The sequence below is a fragment of the Rhinolophus sinicus genome, chromosome 12 (genome assembly GCF_057876585.1).
Source record: "Rhinolophus sinicus isolate RSI-liver-muscle chromosome 12, RSI-T2T, whole genome shotgun sequence".
NCBI lineage: Eukaryota > Metazoa > Chordata > Mammalia > Chiroptera > Rhinolophidae > Rhinolophus > Rhinolophus sinicus.
Genome location: NC_142512.1, coordinates 17,111,222 through 17,124,949, shown reverse-complemented (window position 1 = coordinate 17,124,949; position 13,728 = coordinate 17,111,222). Strand labels below are relative to the sequence as shown.

The 13,728-nt window shown below is 47.9% G+C and overlaps 1 pseudogene; it reads left to right on the top strand.

Moving 5' to 3' along the window:
- Nucleotides 1-11,498: 11,498 nt before the first annotated feature.
- LOC109453766 (ras-related protein Rab-2A pseudogene) lies at nt 11,499-12,710 on the top strand (annotated as a pseudogene).
- Nucleotides 12,711-13,728: the final 1,018 nt, after the last annotated feature.

Sequence of the window (13,728 nt, the reverse complement as noted above, 5' to 3'; positions counted from 1 at the left end):
CTTTATTCCCAGTGTCCGGCAGTAGTGATGGTTTTTAAATGGCATTGATTCCAAGACTGGCCTCATGTAGAGATGGATCTGTAGTTATAATCGGTTTCTGAAATCTGTCGTGTCAGTACTGAACCTCTTTTTCTCACATTTCACAGGAAGCTAGACTTCTTAAAGCCCCAAAGTTGGAGAAGTTTGAAGTTTCCTTGACTGGTTTGATTTAAATTGAATTAAAATAATTATTTTGCACAGAAAAAAACTTCAAATACTTTTTCAGAACACTACCACCTTTTCTTTTCCTACTTGTTCCCCTTCAAAACAAACTTCGCAACTTGGAGGTGAGTTAAATAATCAGAAATCTAGCCCCAAATTAAGCTTCTAATGACATGAAACACATTTTTCACTCCTTTTTTAAAAAAACATGCTATATGTAGGAAATTAATATGTGCTGATAGAAATTACTTTGGCAACTTAATCCCTAATTCAGGGCAGCCGTGTAATTGCTTTACAGAAAGGTTTTTCAGCAAAGTATTTCATACTATATACAGAGGGTGCCTGTTGTGCCAGGTCTCCACACAAGAGTGCTCCCCGCACAAGAACGCAGGATACGTTGAGGCCAAAAAGGAACACCCACGGAGCCATAGATAGGGGAGTCATACTACTATATTCTCATACTACTATATATATATATGGCGGCTGGTCGTGACACGAAAGCAAACATCCACCAGTACCCCAACAAGGGGTCTTCCTGCACCCCAGTCTCACTGGCAGCTGGGCAAGATACAGCAAGTAGGATCCACGTGATCCACAATCCACCATCCACGCTTGCTAACCGCACTTGCTAGCCGCAACCCACGGTCCGCTTCTCTGCCAACCAACCAAACAACGCCCTAGCATAGCCACGGCAGTTATATTAGTGGCTAATGGCTAACCGGTAACAGCTGATGGCCAACTAGTCACAGCTGATGGCCATCCACCACCCGAACCAGCACCTTACCACGCACGTGAAGCTGAGAGCCTGGAAACTGCTCTCCGAGACTCTGTCCCCACAGTGCCAAAAAAATGTATACACATTTTAAGAAAGTAAAAACTATTAAAATTGTAATGCTCAATATATCCTGATAACGAGATAAATACAAGTCATGTGTATACATTTTTTTTGGCACCCCCGGTATGAGATGCTGAGCGCTGGGTAAAACACCGTAAGTGAAAAGTATAATAGTTTTCATCTTATTCAGCTGGAGGCGGGGGTTCACAGCTACAGCCAGTCGCATGTACTGTAGTTGGAACACCTGATCTGGAGCGTGGAGAGATGGGACTCCGGCAGGCCCGGTGTCAGGATGCTGCCCCGCGTCCAGAGCCGGCCCGGGACCGAGGATGGCCTGGAAGCTGCACTCCGCATGGCCCTGTCTTTGCCAGTTCAGATGGGCAGGACTGTCCATCCTGGGCTTTGTCAGGCTTCTCCTTACCAATCTTTTGTTTTTTCTGGATTCCATTAGATTTCACTGTCAGTAATAAAAGACTGATCTTCCCTGGGCAGTTGAGATGTGAGGGGAAGTTTTGGCTTAGCCATTGCTGAGAAAGATGTAAGGGCATTTACGCAAGTGAGAATTTATAGCTTATTCCTGTCCTCAGGCCTTCTAAGCATATGTCGGAGAGACACGTCTCCTAAACGTAAAGTGTTCTATGCGCAAAGATATCCAATGATACATGTGACCAAATAAAAAAGGCATAGTTTTCAAATGCTCTAGCATAATCACACTTAACGTCATAGTTACATTTTCCCCAAATCCTTGGGATCCTCTTTGAGGGGAGTTCAAAAGGCCTGTGTCCTCTTATGTGTCCACAACTGTAGCAGTATTCTGGTGACCCTCAGTCCTGTTCTCTAACTGTCAAATTAGGGGTCAGAGCCAAGGGCCAGAGCCTTAGGACAAGCCCTAGAAATCCCCTGCACTCAGGAGCAGTTTCAGAGTTTCACATTTCCCCACAGGTGATACAGCTGACCATCCATGCCAGAGTCTTCCAAATTCTGATGGTTGTTTGAAGTCTGGCTCGAGTGGCTGTGTAACCCTGCTGCTTTTATCTCCACGTACTGGAATTAAATCCCATAGTTCTTCAGTTCTGGCATCTGTGATCTTCACAGGGTTCAGATACCACAGGGATTTTACCACTTTCTGAAATAAAGTTAACATGGATCAATTCAGAATTTCTTTTGTTCTGAAACTTCCTGTATACAATGGTAGCACCCAATAATTAAGACATCTTTTGATTTCTAAAAGCAGAAAATAAGAGCATTTTCCTAGAAATGCCCTCAGCTCACATTTCAGTTTTGTATCATAATGCTTTGTGAAAAAATATATCTGAGGTATCAACTTTATTTGGTTCAAAAAACTTTATGACTGTAGAGATAGGAACTGAGGAATAATGACACAAGTAAAAACTGTAGTAACAGAAATGTTCAATCATGATGTGATTAAGTAGTAAGGCATTAGGTGGGGGTCAACATGAGTTTAAACCTGGGAGAGCGATGACTGGATGACAGTAGATAACTCATATTAGACGCAGGGCAAATGTCTACTCCCTGAGAACCAAAATTCTACCAGATACAAGGAACAAAGCCAGAGCGCGAGAGAGGAGGAGGAAGAGGGGAGGTAGAGAGGGAGCATTTGAACACTTCATTCAGGCAGAAACTGGCCCACGTACCTTACAGAGAATACAACTTCCGTTAAGGTGAACTAGAGCCACAAGGCTTCCTGGTTTAAAGTGTATGAGGGATAGTTTGACATATTACTGCGTTTCCCCGAAAATAAGACCAGGTCACATTAATTTTTTGCCCCAAAAGACGAATTAGGGCTTATGTTCAGCGGACGGCATCCTGAAAAATCATGCTAGGGCTTATTTTCCAGTTAGGTCTTATTTTGGGGAAACACAGTAGGGAGAGGTAAACAACCTGGCCATTTACGTAGTTTGGTTCTTAAAGGTTGTTACTCAGAGTTAACAGTTGATGGAGATTCTATCTGATGACCAGGGACGGCAACCTTCACTGGAAGAGCTGCCTCAGCCAAAGGCTGTAACCAGGCCAGGGGTCAACTCTTACAAGCAAGTAAGTTGCCGGACAACTGAGCTAGGTTTGTCAGTCTCTAAGCCTGCAGGGCTGGGAAGTAGGGGAGCTGTTCTGTTGGGGGACTCGACTAATCAGAAGGAGAGAAGGAGAGAGAGAGAGAGAGAGAGAGAGAGAGAGAGAGAGAGAGAGAGAGAAAGGCACACCCTGTAGCATTCACACCACTATAAAATCACAAAGCGAGATCAAAGGAGAAAGTGTAAAACGGGTGCACAAATCCTGCTCACAAATCCCTACCATGGAGTAGGACGAAGCCTTTGCACTGGCTGTTCCCTCTGCCTGGAATGCTCTTTCCCTAGACATTTGGATGCTCAGGTCCTTTACTTCATTCAGCGCCGCTCAATGTCACCTCCTCAGAGAGGCATTCCTTGACTTCCCCTTGTCCTGCTTTATTCTTCTGCTTAGCAGTTTTCACCACCAGGTGATAAAAATAGTCCTGTATTTTTGTGTTTGTGTATTGCTTTTCTCTTCCCAATAATGTGAAACTATGAGAGAAGGGGCTTTGTTTATATCCCCAGCACCTAAAATAGTTCCAGGTACATAATAAGCGCCGAGTTAATAACTGTTGGATGAATATGGGATGTTGTAAAGGTTTTTAGGAGAGGGCTGCTTTTCTAACATGGCTTTCAAAGACGAAAGAGAACAAGATGGCCACGTAGGGCATGACCAGGAGAGAAGAAATGAGGGTGGGGGTGTGAGGAAGTGGCTCTCACAGAATGGGTTGCAAATCACGTATCTGATAATGAGCTAGTATCCAGAATATATAAAGAACACTTACAATTCAATAACAAAAAGACAGATAATCCAATTTAAAAATAGGAAAAGAGTCTGACTAGACATTTCCCCCAAAAGTTATACAAATGACCAATAAACACATGAAAAAAGGCTCAAGATCACCAATCGTAAGGGAAATGCAAATCAAAACCATAATGAGATAACGTTTTTCATCCACTAGGACAGCTATCGTAAAAATAACAACAATAAGAACAAAAATAAGATACTAACACCTGTCGGTGAGGATGTGGAAACATAATCTCCTGGTGGGAGCATAAATGGTGAAGCTGCTTTGGAAACCTGAAAAACTCACTTCCCTCTGAGGCCCTGACAGAACTCTGACTGATGGCAACACACACACAAGAAGCTGCAGGCCAGAGCGGTGAGTTCCTCAAAAGGTTAAAGACAGAGTTACCATGAGACCCGGCAATTCCACTCCTAGGTATGTACTCAAGAGAATTAAAAACATACATACACACAAAGACTTGTACATGAATATTCATAGCAGTATTATTCATAATTATTCATATTCCCAAAGTGGAAACATCCAAATGTCCATCAACAGATGAACAGATAAATGAAGTGTGGAATATTAATACAGTGGAATATTATTCAGCAGCAAAAAGGAATAAAGGATTCATTCATGCTGCGACGTGGATGAACCTTCCAAGCATATGTTAGGTAAAAAGAGCCAGACACAAAAGGCAACATATTGTATGATCCCATTTATATGAAATGTCCAGAACAAGTGAATCTATAGACAGAAAGTAGATTAGTGGTTGCTTAGGGCTGCAGTGGAGGTGGGGAAATGGGGAGCAACTGCTAAAGGTTATGGGGCTTCTTTTTGCGGTGATGAAAATGTTCTAAAATTGATTCGGCTGATGGTTGCACACCTCTGTGAATATTAAAAACCACTCAATTGTATACTTGAAATGGGTGAATCATGGTATGCAAATTATATCTCAATAAAGCTGTTACAAAAATAAAGGAAACCTAGAGATGGGACTCGAGTTGCACCCTCTCACTGATAAATTTCACCAGCCTCCACACAAACAGAACGAAACTAAACGTGAATCATTACGTATGACCTCTCGCTTCCTCTAACTTCCTGTGTGCTTTTCCTTCACTTGCACATCCCGCCCGTGAACACACTTGACGTAAGAACCCTGGCTGCAAACCCTGGGCTGGTGCTCAAGGTGGTCCTCTGTTTTGATGGCTCTGAGTAACTTTCAAGATCTCATTTATTCCAAGAAACATTGATTTAGAACCCATGTTCTGCAAAGCACTTTGAAGAAAAGAAATATAGCTATGCCCTCAATTGTTTGCAGTCCTATAGGAGAGTTAAGACCTATCATTTAGGATTCACTCACTTGATATAATAAAAGAAAAACCCAAAATACCAGTGGCTTAAACAAGATAAACTTACTTCTCTTCCTTGCGGTCACTAAGAACCCAGGCTCTTTGTTTTTCTGTTGTGTTCTAACACAACGATTTCCCATCCTAAGGGTCACTTCCTGGGCCAGTATGGCTGCTGGAGTGGGTTGAGAATGAATGGGAATTGAGGCAGAGGGAGCAAAGAAATGACACAGTAGTTGGATGTGCATAGGGGACAATAGGGGAATTTGTGAAGATAGGAGATAGACGCAAGTGAAGGGATCTGATGCAGATGGAGAAACTGATGATGGCTTTGGGGGTAGAACATCTCAGGAGTTCAGTTCTTGAGAAGATGAGAGGAGATGGCAGCTACGGACCACGTGGAGCAAATGGTCTTGGGGCGGAGCAGGGACACTCTTCCAATTGTCACAAGAAGTTGAACAGGGTTCAGATGGGGAGGTGGGAAGGTGCAGGTACTCCTCAGGGACTGCTTCTGGTTTCTCACTGAAGTGGTCTCCTTCCCCCTCTTCCTTCCTTTTTTTCTCTCCTGACAAACACACCAGGGCAGGGCACCAAATATATCACTGTTCCACCTAGTTGGCTACTGATAACGTAGTATCCCTCAGACACTTGGTTTTGTGAACTGTATAATGTCCCAGAGTAAGATGGTTGCCCAAAGACAAGCTGCCAGAAGCAGATGGGAGAATACTGAGGGACTTCCTGAGCCCATGAGCAGCAGGGGCCCCCAGGCCTGGCCTCCTGTTCTAGTTCTTTCTCAGCCAGGCATCAGGCTTCTCTCTGTCGCTGGTTTCCAAAGCTGCTTTCCTTTGGCACAGCTTCTCTTTTTCATCCACTAGGACAGAGCTTCCAGAAGCTAAGGCCCAGACACCACTGGCCCCTCTCCAGATGCCAGCCAAAGTGCCTGCAAGGCTTTCTGAACCTCACATTGTCTTTCAGACACAGAGCTGGGGACACAGAGCTCTTGCGATGAGACAATAACTGCTTTCTGGGCCCTGCTGACTCGGGAGACACTGGCTGGGTGTGGCAGGCAGGAAGCCCAGGACGGGGCTGCCCACTGCCAGTCAGGCCTGGGGAGAAGTGCGGGTCTCAGGGCCCAGGGCTGGCTCCTAGCTGGGGTGGGGAGGGCCAGGACAGAGTATTCACTCCTCCTCCAGACAGTTGTCAAACACTCATCTCTGGGAATCCCTGTGGACCTGGTCCTGTGCTTGGTATTGTGGGAGCACAAAGACAAGAAGTCATGGCTCCACGGGGGCCGGCCCGGTGGCTCAGGCGGTTAGGGCTCCGTGCTCCTAACTCCAAAGGCTGCCGGTTCGATTCCCACATGGGCCAGTGGGCTCTCAACCACAAGGTTGCCAGTTCAATTCCTCAAGTCCGGCAAGGGATGGTGGGCTCCGCTCCCTGCAACTAAGATTGAACACGGCACCTTGAGCTGAGCTGCCTCCCGGATGGCTCAGTTGGTTGGAGCGCATCCTCTCAACCACAAGGTTGCCAGTTCGATTCCTCAAGTCCTGCAAGGGATGGTGGGCTGTGCCCCTTGCGACTGGCAACTGGACCTGGAGCTGAGCTGTGCCCTCCACAACTAAGACTGAAAGGACAACAACTTGAAGCTGAACAGCACCCTCCACAACTGAGATTGAAAGGACAACAACTTGACTTGGGAAAAAAAAGGCCTAGAAGTACACAGTGTTCCCCAATAAAGTCCTATTAAAAAAAAAAAAAAAAAAAGAAAAAGAAGTCATGGCTCCTGCCTTCCAGGAACTTCTGTCCTATAGGCTCCAGCAGGACATTAGTCACAGAAAAACAGAGCACAGGAGCGAATGTCAGCCATGGATTTCCCAGTTGCTGTAACATGACCTCTAGAGCAAAAAGATTGTGTGGTTCTTACTTCTCAAAGTAATTCAGATTCAAATGTTATTTTTTAAAATATGTGTGTGTCAAAATTAACATTAGATTTTTCTGGTTGCAAAATTCTAAGTAAGTTTATCAAAGCTGAAATCTTTTCTTTCTCTGTTAGTCCCCTCAGTTAGCTGGTACCCTAAGTCCATGCTTTGAATTATGCAACACCAAACTAATCTTAAAAAGGGAATATTTTGGCCCCATGTCTGAAAACATTCCAGCTTCAGGCTTGGCTGGATCCAGGTGCTCATAACACACCGTATGAAAGCTGCCTGACTCTGCTTTTCTCTGTTTTGGCTTCATTCTTGGAGAAGCTCATACTCCTATGACTGCAACCTGTGCTTATCAGTCCCACTTGAAAGAATGGGCCCATCTCCTGGTCCCACCAGTAAAGTCCTGATTTAACTAGCTCTGACTGGGTAACAGGCCCATTCCTGGACCAACCTCTCTAGTGGTTAGGGGTGGGTGTGAATGAAGATGGTTGGAGAAAATATATGATGCTGTGACTGTTAGGCCTGGGTCATATACCCCTGTCTGGATCCTGGGGTGGAGTCAGCTTCTTCTGGACCATATGACCGAAGGTGGGTTAAATAACAGATACTTTCCCAAGGAAGAGTGGGGTGTTATGATCAGGACGCAGCTGGATGCTCGGTAGGGTCACAATCAACACCCACTGCTGGTAGGGTAGTGGAATGTGCCCTCAGAGAGGTATGAGCCAAGGACTGTGGGAATTCAGGAGGGAGATGCCATTTCCAGCTAAAGGAATCAAGGGAGGCTTCACGTGAAGGATGCATCTGGCTGGGCCTTGAAGGACGACTGGAGTGTTGGCTCTGGCGGGACGGGGAGGAAGGGAATCCTGGCCAGAGGGAGCAGTGTGAGCAAAACCTGGAGATAATCAGAGAGGAGCAAAAGCCGAAGCCGGATGAGGGAAAGGCCTTGAATGCCGGGCAAGGGGCATGGCTTGAATTTGGAAGGCATTCGTGGATGGTTCCGGAGCCAAGGATGGCCTCATCAGATCTGTGCTCCTGGGAGCTGGTACTACTTGCCAAAGGAGACCTGAACCTCTGCTCCTCTCCGCCCTTCTGGGCTGACCTGGGTGCCTACAGATCCCTCTTCCTTTGGTACAGGTGACACTAGGCTGGCGTTTTCCAGGAGAAATGCTGAGTGAGAAACAGAGGGAAAGTGAAAGCAGAAAGTGTGATTACAGAGCCTAGCTTTCTCTTGCTAAAGTATAGAAAGCCTGAATACCCAGCATCCTCCTTACTCTGGGCTTAACCTCCCCTCCCCCACCCTGTCGGCTGAGCCTGAGGCTGGAACGGGGTTGGCAGCAGTGTCCACTCCGTGGGACCCTCAGAATCCATTTTCTGCCCTGAATAGTACTTGCTCTAAAGCAGCCCTGGCTCAGGCAAGGGGGGGGGCACCCTCAAGTCTTACCCCTAAATTCTTCCCCTGACCCTGCTCTCATTGTGTCGCCCAGAAGTATCAGAAAAATCAGCTGAAGGCTGAGTGGGGCCTGGTTCTCAGCCCGTCAGGGTAGGGTTGCAGACCAGTCAAAAGTGTGGGCTTTGGGGCTAGTCAAACCTGTGTTTGAATTCCACTTCTTTCCCTTACGGACAAGTCCCATGACCTCCCCAAGTCTCGGGTTCCTTTTCTGCAAAAGGGAACATGGAAGCTACCCCTCACGGGACTGGTGGGAGGATGAGATGGGATCCTGCCTGTTATACACAGGCACAGGGTACATCTGCAATAACCGGTGAAAGGGTGAAGGAGGGAAAGAGCCACCCAGGGAGGGAGGAAACGACCGGCAGACTCCTGCCCCTGGGAGCGCTCTGAGCTTAGCCTGTGCGTGAGGCCATGTAGTCAGGCTGCGCAGACGCAGGCGAAGGGAGGCCAGGATAGAGCACAGGGGCCAAAAGCATCACCACCCTCAAACACACTCCTGGACTTTGAGCTCCTTTTGCCTGTTGGGCTCAGGGAAGCCCCAATGAACACATCATCATGTCATCCGTCCTGGAGCTCCCCAAATTCAGGGAGGCGTGGGCTCTGGGTCATGCCAGACGGCCTGGAAATTCTGACTATGCCAATATGCCCCAGGTGGACCCCTCTGAGCTTCATGTTCCCCCATTTGTTAGGAGATCTGTGTCAGATTCTTCGAGGTCCCCAGGCTGTCAAAGGAGCAGACTTTTAACAGTTTTCACAAAGCTCAGGCTGGATAGGCCTGAAGGATTGGGTAGGGCTGATGGGGAGGGAGACAAAGGCTCAAACCAGGGGTCCCCAGCTTTACTGAGCCCCTCAGCAAAATATTTTGAGGATGTATCCCCCAAAACGTACTTATTTATGTCAGAAACATATACTATTACTAATATATTATGCCCACTATAAAATACATATAAAATGAAACATTTTCAAGAGATATCAATAGGAAACAAACAAATTACAGCCCATCCATACAATAGACTACTACTGAGCTATAAAAAAGAATGAGGTCTTGTAGCTCAGTAAGAAGATAACTAAATTTAAAAATGGACAAAAGATTCGAATAGACATGTTATCAAAGAAGATATGTGAAGGGCTAATAAGCACATGAAAATGCTCAATTTCATTTACCCTTAGGGAGATGCAAATTAAAACCACATGAGCTACCCCTTCACACCCTCTAGCATGGCTAAAATCAAAACGATAAATAGTGGAGGACAGCCAAGATGGCGGAGAACTAAACACTGTGCCTGCTTTCTTCAGTGAACACATTAAAATTACAACTAAATTATAGATCAACCTGGAGAACCAACTGAAGTCTGGCTGAACAGAAGTTTTATAACTAAGGATAGAAAGAGAAGCCACATTGTGACTGGTAGGAGGGATGGAAATGCAAAATGGGCTGATCCAAACTTCCATGTGGCGGATGAAAATTGGAGGATACCTTGATGGTGTAGGTTCCCCCGGGAGGAGCAAAGGGCTCCAGGCCCACTCCAGGCTCCTCAGGCCAGAGTACTGGTGCCAGGAAAAGGAGCCCTCACAAGACCTGGCTGTGAAAAACAGTGGGTATTCCAACCATCCAAGTGGGACGGGAGACTGTCGGAAACCCAGACGTCCTCTCAAATGTCCGGCGTACAGACTGAATCACTTGAAGGCACTCACCTTGGGCTCCAGCAGAGGAACAGTGATTCAGGGGGTGTCAGAAGCATATGGGGAGCAGACTGAGATGTGTAGCTTCAAGGCCAGAGCTGGAGGACAGCCCTGTTTTCCCCGTGAGGGGTCCTGTTCCCAGGCAGCCAGCAGGCAGCCGCCATCTTTAATATGTGGAGCCCTCCCCCTGTGCTTACGACCAAATCTGAATCTGATTGGTCTGGGAACTTCACAGCTCTGCCTTGCTGACTCACTGGGACCCCACCCCATCCAACTCCCCCAACGCCCGAGGCACCTTCTCTGTGAGCAGCCAGCCCTGCCACAGTACACTCTGTCTTGGAAAACTATCGGAGTCCCAGAGCCCTAGGCAGAAAATGACTGTGCTTGGTGAGCTCTGAGACTTTTGCTGAGTAGCTCCAGGCTCAGCACTGGCACCAACCAGAGTCTACATTAACCTGGTGACCACAAGTTTCCCACTGTAGTGACTCCCTGAGACCCTACCTTTTCCAACTTGCATATCACACGGGGCTTTATCAGCTACTGAACTTTACGGGAGCTAGCAGGTGGCAGCAGGACTTGGGGAGTCCTGGCTTTTTGCAGAGATACCCCAGGCCCAGTACTGGTGGCAGCCATCTTCAGTTTGCAGAGTGGCCTCTCCCATATGCCTCCAGGTTTAGCACAGGGAGCAAAAAACCACGGATTGCTTTGTAGCTCCTACGAGGTAGTTCCTGGCTGGTCACAAGCAGTGGATGACCTATGCCTGCACCAGAGCCCCTCCCAAAAGGCCCCAGAACCAACATACTTGGAGGTTGGCTTCAGACTACAGCAGAGCACTGCTCAATTGACCCCTCAAGTGGTACATACAATGGGTGGTCTCAACAGGCACCAGAGCCTGCTGGGGCAAATTCCACTTAGTGAAGTAAGCCCCCCACACAGCAGCCCATAAGCTGTGGATGGGGCAAAACCCCACAGCCAATCAGCCTGTGGGTCAATCGCACCCAGTGATGTGCCAATAGCAATCAAGTCTCAACTATAACAGGAGGACACACACAAACCATGTAAGGGATACTCCTGGAGCACCCGGTGCAGGTGACCGGGGAGACTGTGCCAGGGCCCCATAGGCCACCTGGCAAGACTGGGAGATATAGCAGATCTACCTCTTATAGAGAAACAAACACAGGGAGGCAGCCAAAATGAGGTGAAGAATACAGATTATTGTTCGACTGTGCGTGGCCGGGCGCTGTCTTACTCGGCTCTGGTGGTGTCAGTTTGTCTGGCTTCCTCTCAGCCCCTTGGCGGCGGCGGCGGCGGGCAGGGCCTGGCGTTTCCAGGCTGAGGGGCTCCGGGGTGAGGGGCACGGAGGAGGAGGAAGAGGAGGAGGAGGAGGAGGAGGAGGAGGAGGAGGAGGAGGAGGAGCAGTAGCTGGAGGAGGAGCCGTGTGCCCTGGCACCCAGCGGCTGGGGCGATGGCGTACGCCGATCTCTTCAAGTACATCATCATCGGCGACCCAGGTGTTGGTAAATCCCGCTTCCTGCTACAGTTTACAGACAAGAGGTTCCAGCCAGTGCATGACCTTACTATTGGTGTAGAGTTTGGTGCTCGAATGATAACAATTGATGGAAAACAAATAAAACTTCAGATATGGGATACGGCAGGGCAAGAATCCTTTCGTTCCATCACAAGGTCATATTACAGAGGTGCAGCAGGAGCTTTACAAGTGTATGATATTACAAGGAGAGATACAGTCAACCACTTGACAACCTGGTTAGAAGATGCCCGCCAGCATTCCAATTCCAACATGGTCATTACGCTTTTTGGAAATAAAAGTGATTTAGAATCTAGAAGAGAAGTAAAAAAAGAAGGTGAAGATTTTGCACGAGAACATGGACTTATCTTCATGGAAACTTCTGCTAAGACAGCTTCCAATGTAGAAGAGGCATTTATTAACACAGCAAAAGAAATTTATGAAAAAATCCAAGAAGGAATCTTTGACATTAATAATGAGGCAAATGGCATCAAAATTGGCCCTCAGCATGCTGCTACTAACGCCACACATGCAGGCAGCCAGGGTTTCTTAGGGCACCACCAGTACTTCTGGGCACAGCGAGACTTCCTGGACACAGCCAGGCCCTCTAAGGGCACTGACATTCTCTCTGGGCACAGCCAGACTTCCTGGACTCAGCCAGGGCTCTCAGGGCACTGCCACTCTCTCTGGGCCTCTCAGGGTACCGTGCTGGAACAACAGCGGCTCACAGTCAAGGTGCTTACATATTCTCGATGGCGGCCGGTCAAACCACAAAAGCAAACATCCACCAGTTCCACTACATGGTGGTGTGTTCCCAAGCAAACAATCAAGCGGTCCATTAAATTAGGGATGGAAGGCAATTCCCCATAGTCCATAGTCATTCGCCAGGGCTGTCCTGGGGGTGAGGGATGACCCTGACCTCACCCTCATCTCCCACGGAGGACTCAGCAAGCCTTTCCTCTGGGGACAAGCCCTGCATCCGGGCTGCCTCAGCAAGCACTTCCCAGCCCACAGGGCCGCACAGACCTTTGCTTTCTCAGGCCTATGGTGATTGGGGAACTGTCCACGTCTTCCCACCCCTCCACGGGGGTCCAGCTCTCCGGCTGAAGTTAGAATCCCTGTGGGAGCCATGCTTCTGCCAGAGGCAGTGTGGGCAAAGAAGGGCGAAGAGGGGCTTCTCTCTCTCGTTTCCCCAGAACTGTCAGAACTGGAGGACACATCATCCCCAAGGGGTGTCAGTTACTAAGTCAAATAACCACTGATTCTGGTGTTCTCTCCCCTGTTCGCCAAGTACCAGTTATGTCCAACATACCTGACCTCCTGCCCATCGAGGACCATTCACTTCCGACCCCTCCCATCAGGTCTTTGGGGCTGCTGGGATATTTGGATCACTTAACCTACTTAAACTCATATTTGTACATGAGTTTAAGAGCTTGGGGCCGTTTTTGTCCCCAAGCTCTTAAACTCATGTACAAATATGTGCCCTGTCTTGGTGTAGGGGGTTCTCTACCCTTACAAGCTAGTGGAAAATTCATATTGGGTTTTTTTGGTGTTTTTAACCTTAAAAATCCCAACCCTTGGATAGCTAGCAGGGAGGTGCTGGACTGATAGGGTAGAGAAGAATGCGTGAGAGCAGTAATTGCCCAAGACTGCCCTCTTCAGGGTTTTACTTCAAAAAACATACTGGTGGGGCCACTTCTCCATTCACAGGTACTGCCCTGGCCTCACCCGACCCCACTGAGGGTCACACGTGTGCTGCTTAGGTCCCTCCAGCTCAGCCCAGCACCAAACCCACCCACTGCCTTCCTCGCCCAACACAGATCCATGGGGGCATGATTTCAAGGGATAATGCTAGCGCAATCTGCAGAAAATGCAAGCGTTCCCCTACTTCTTCAACAAGGAA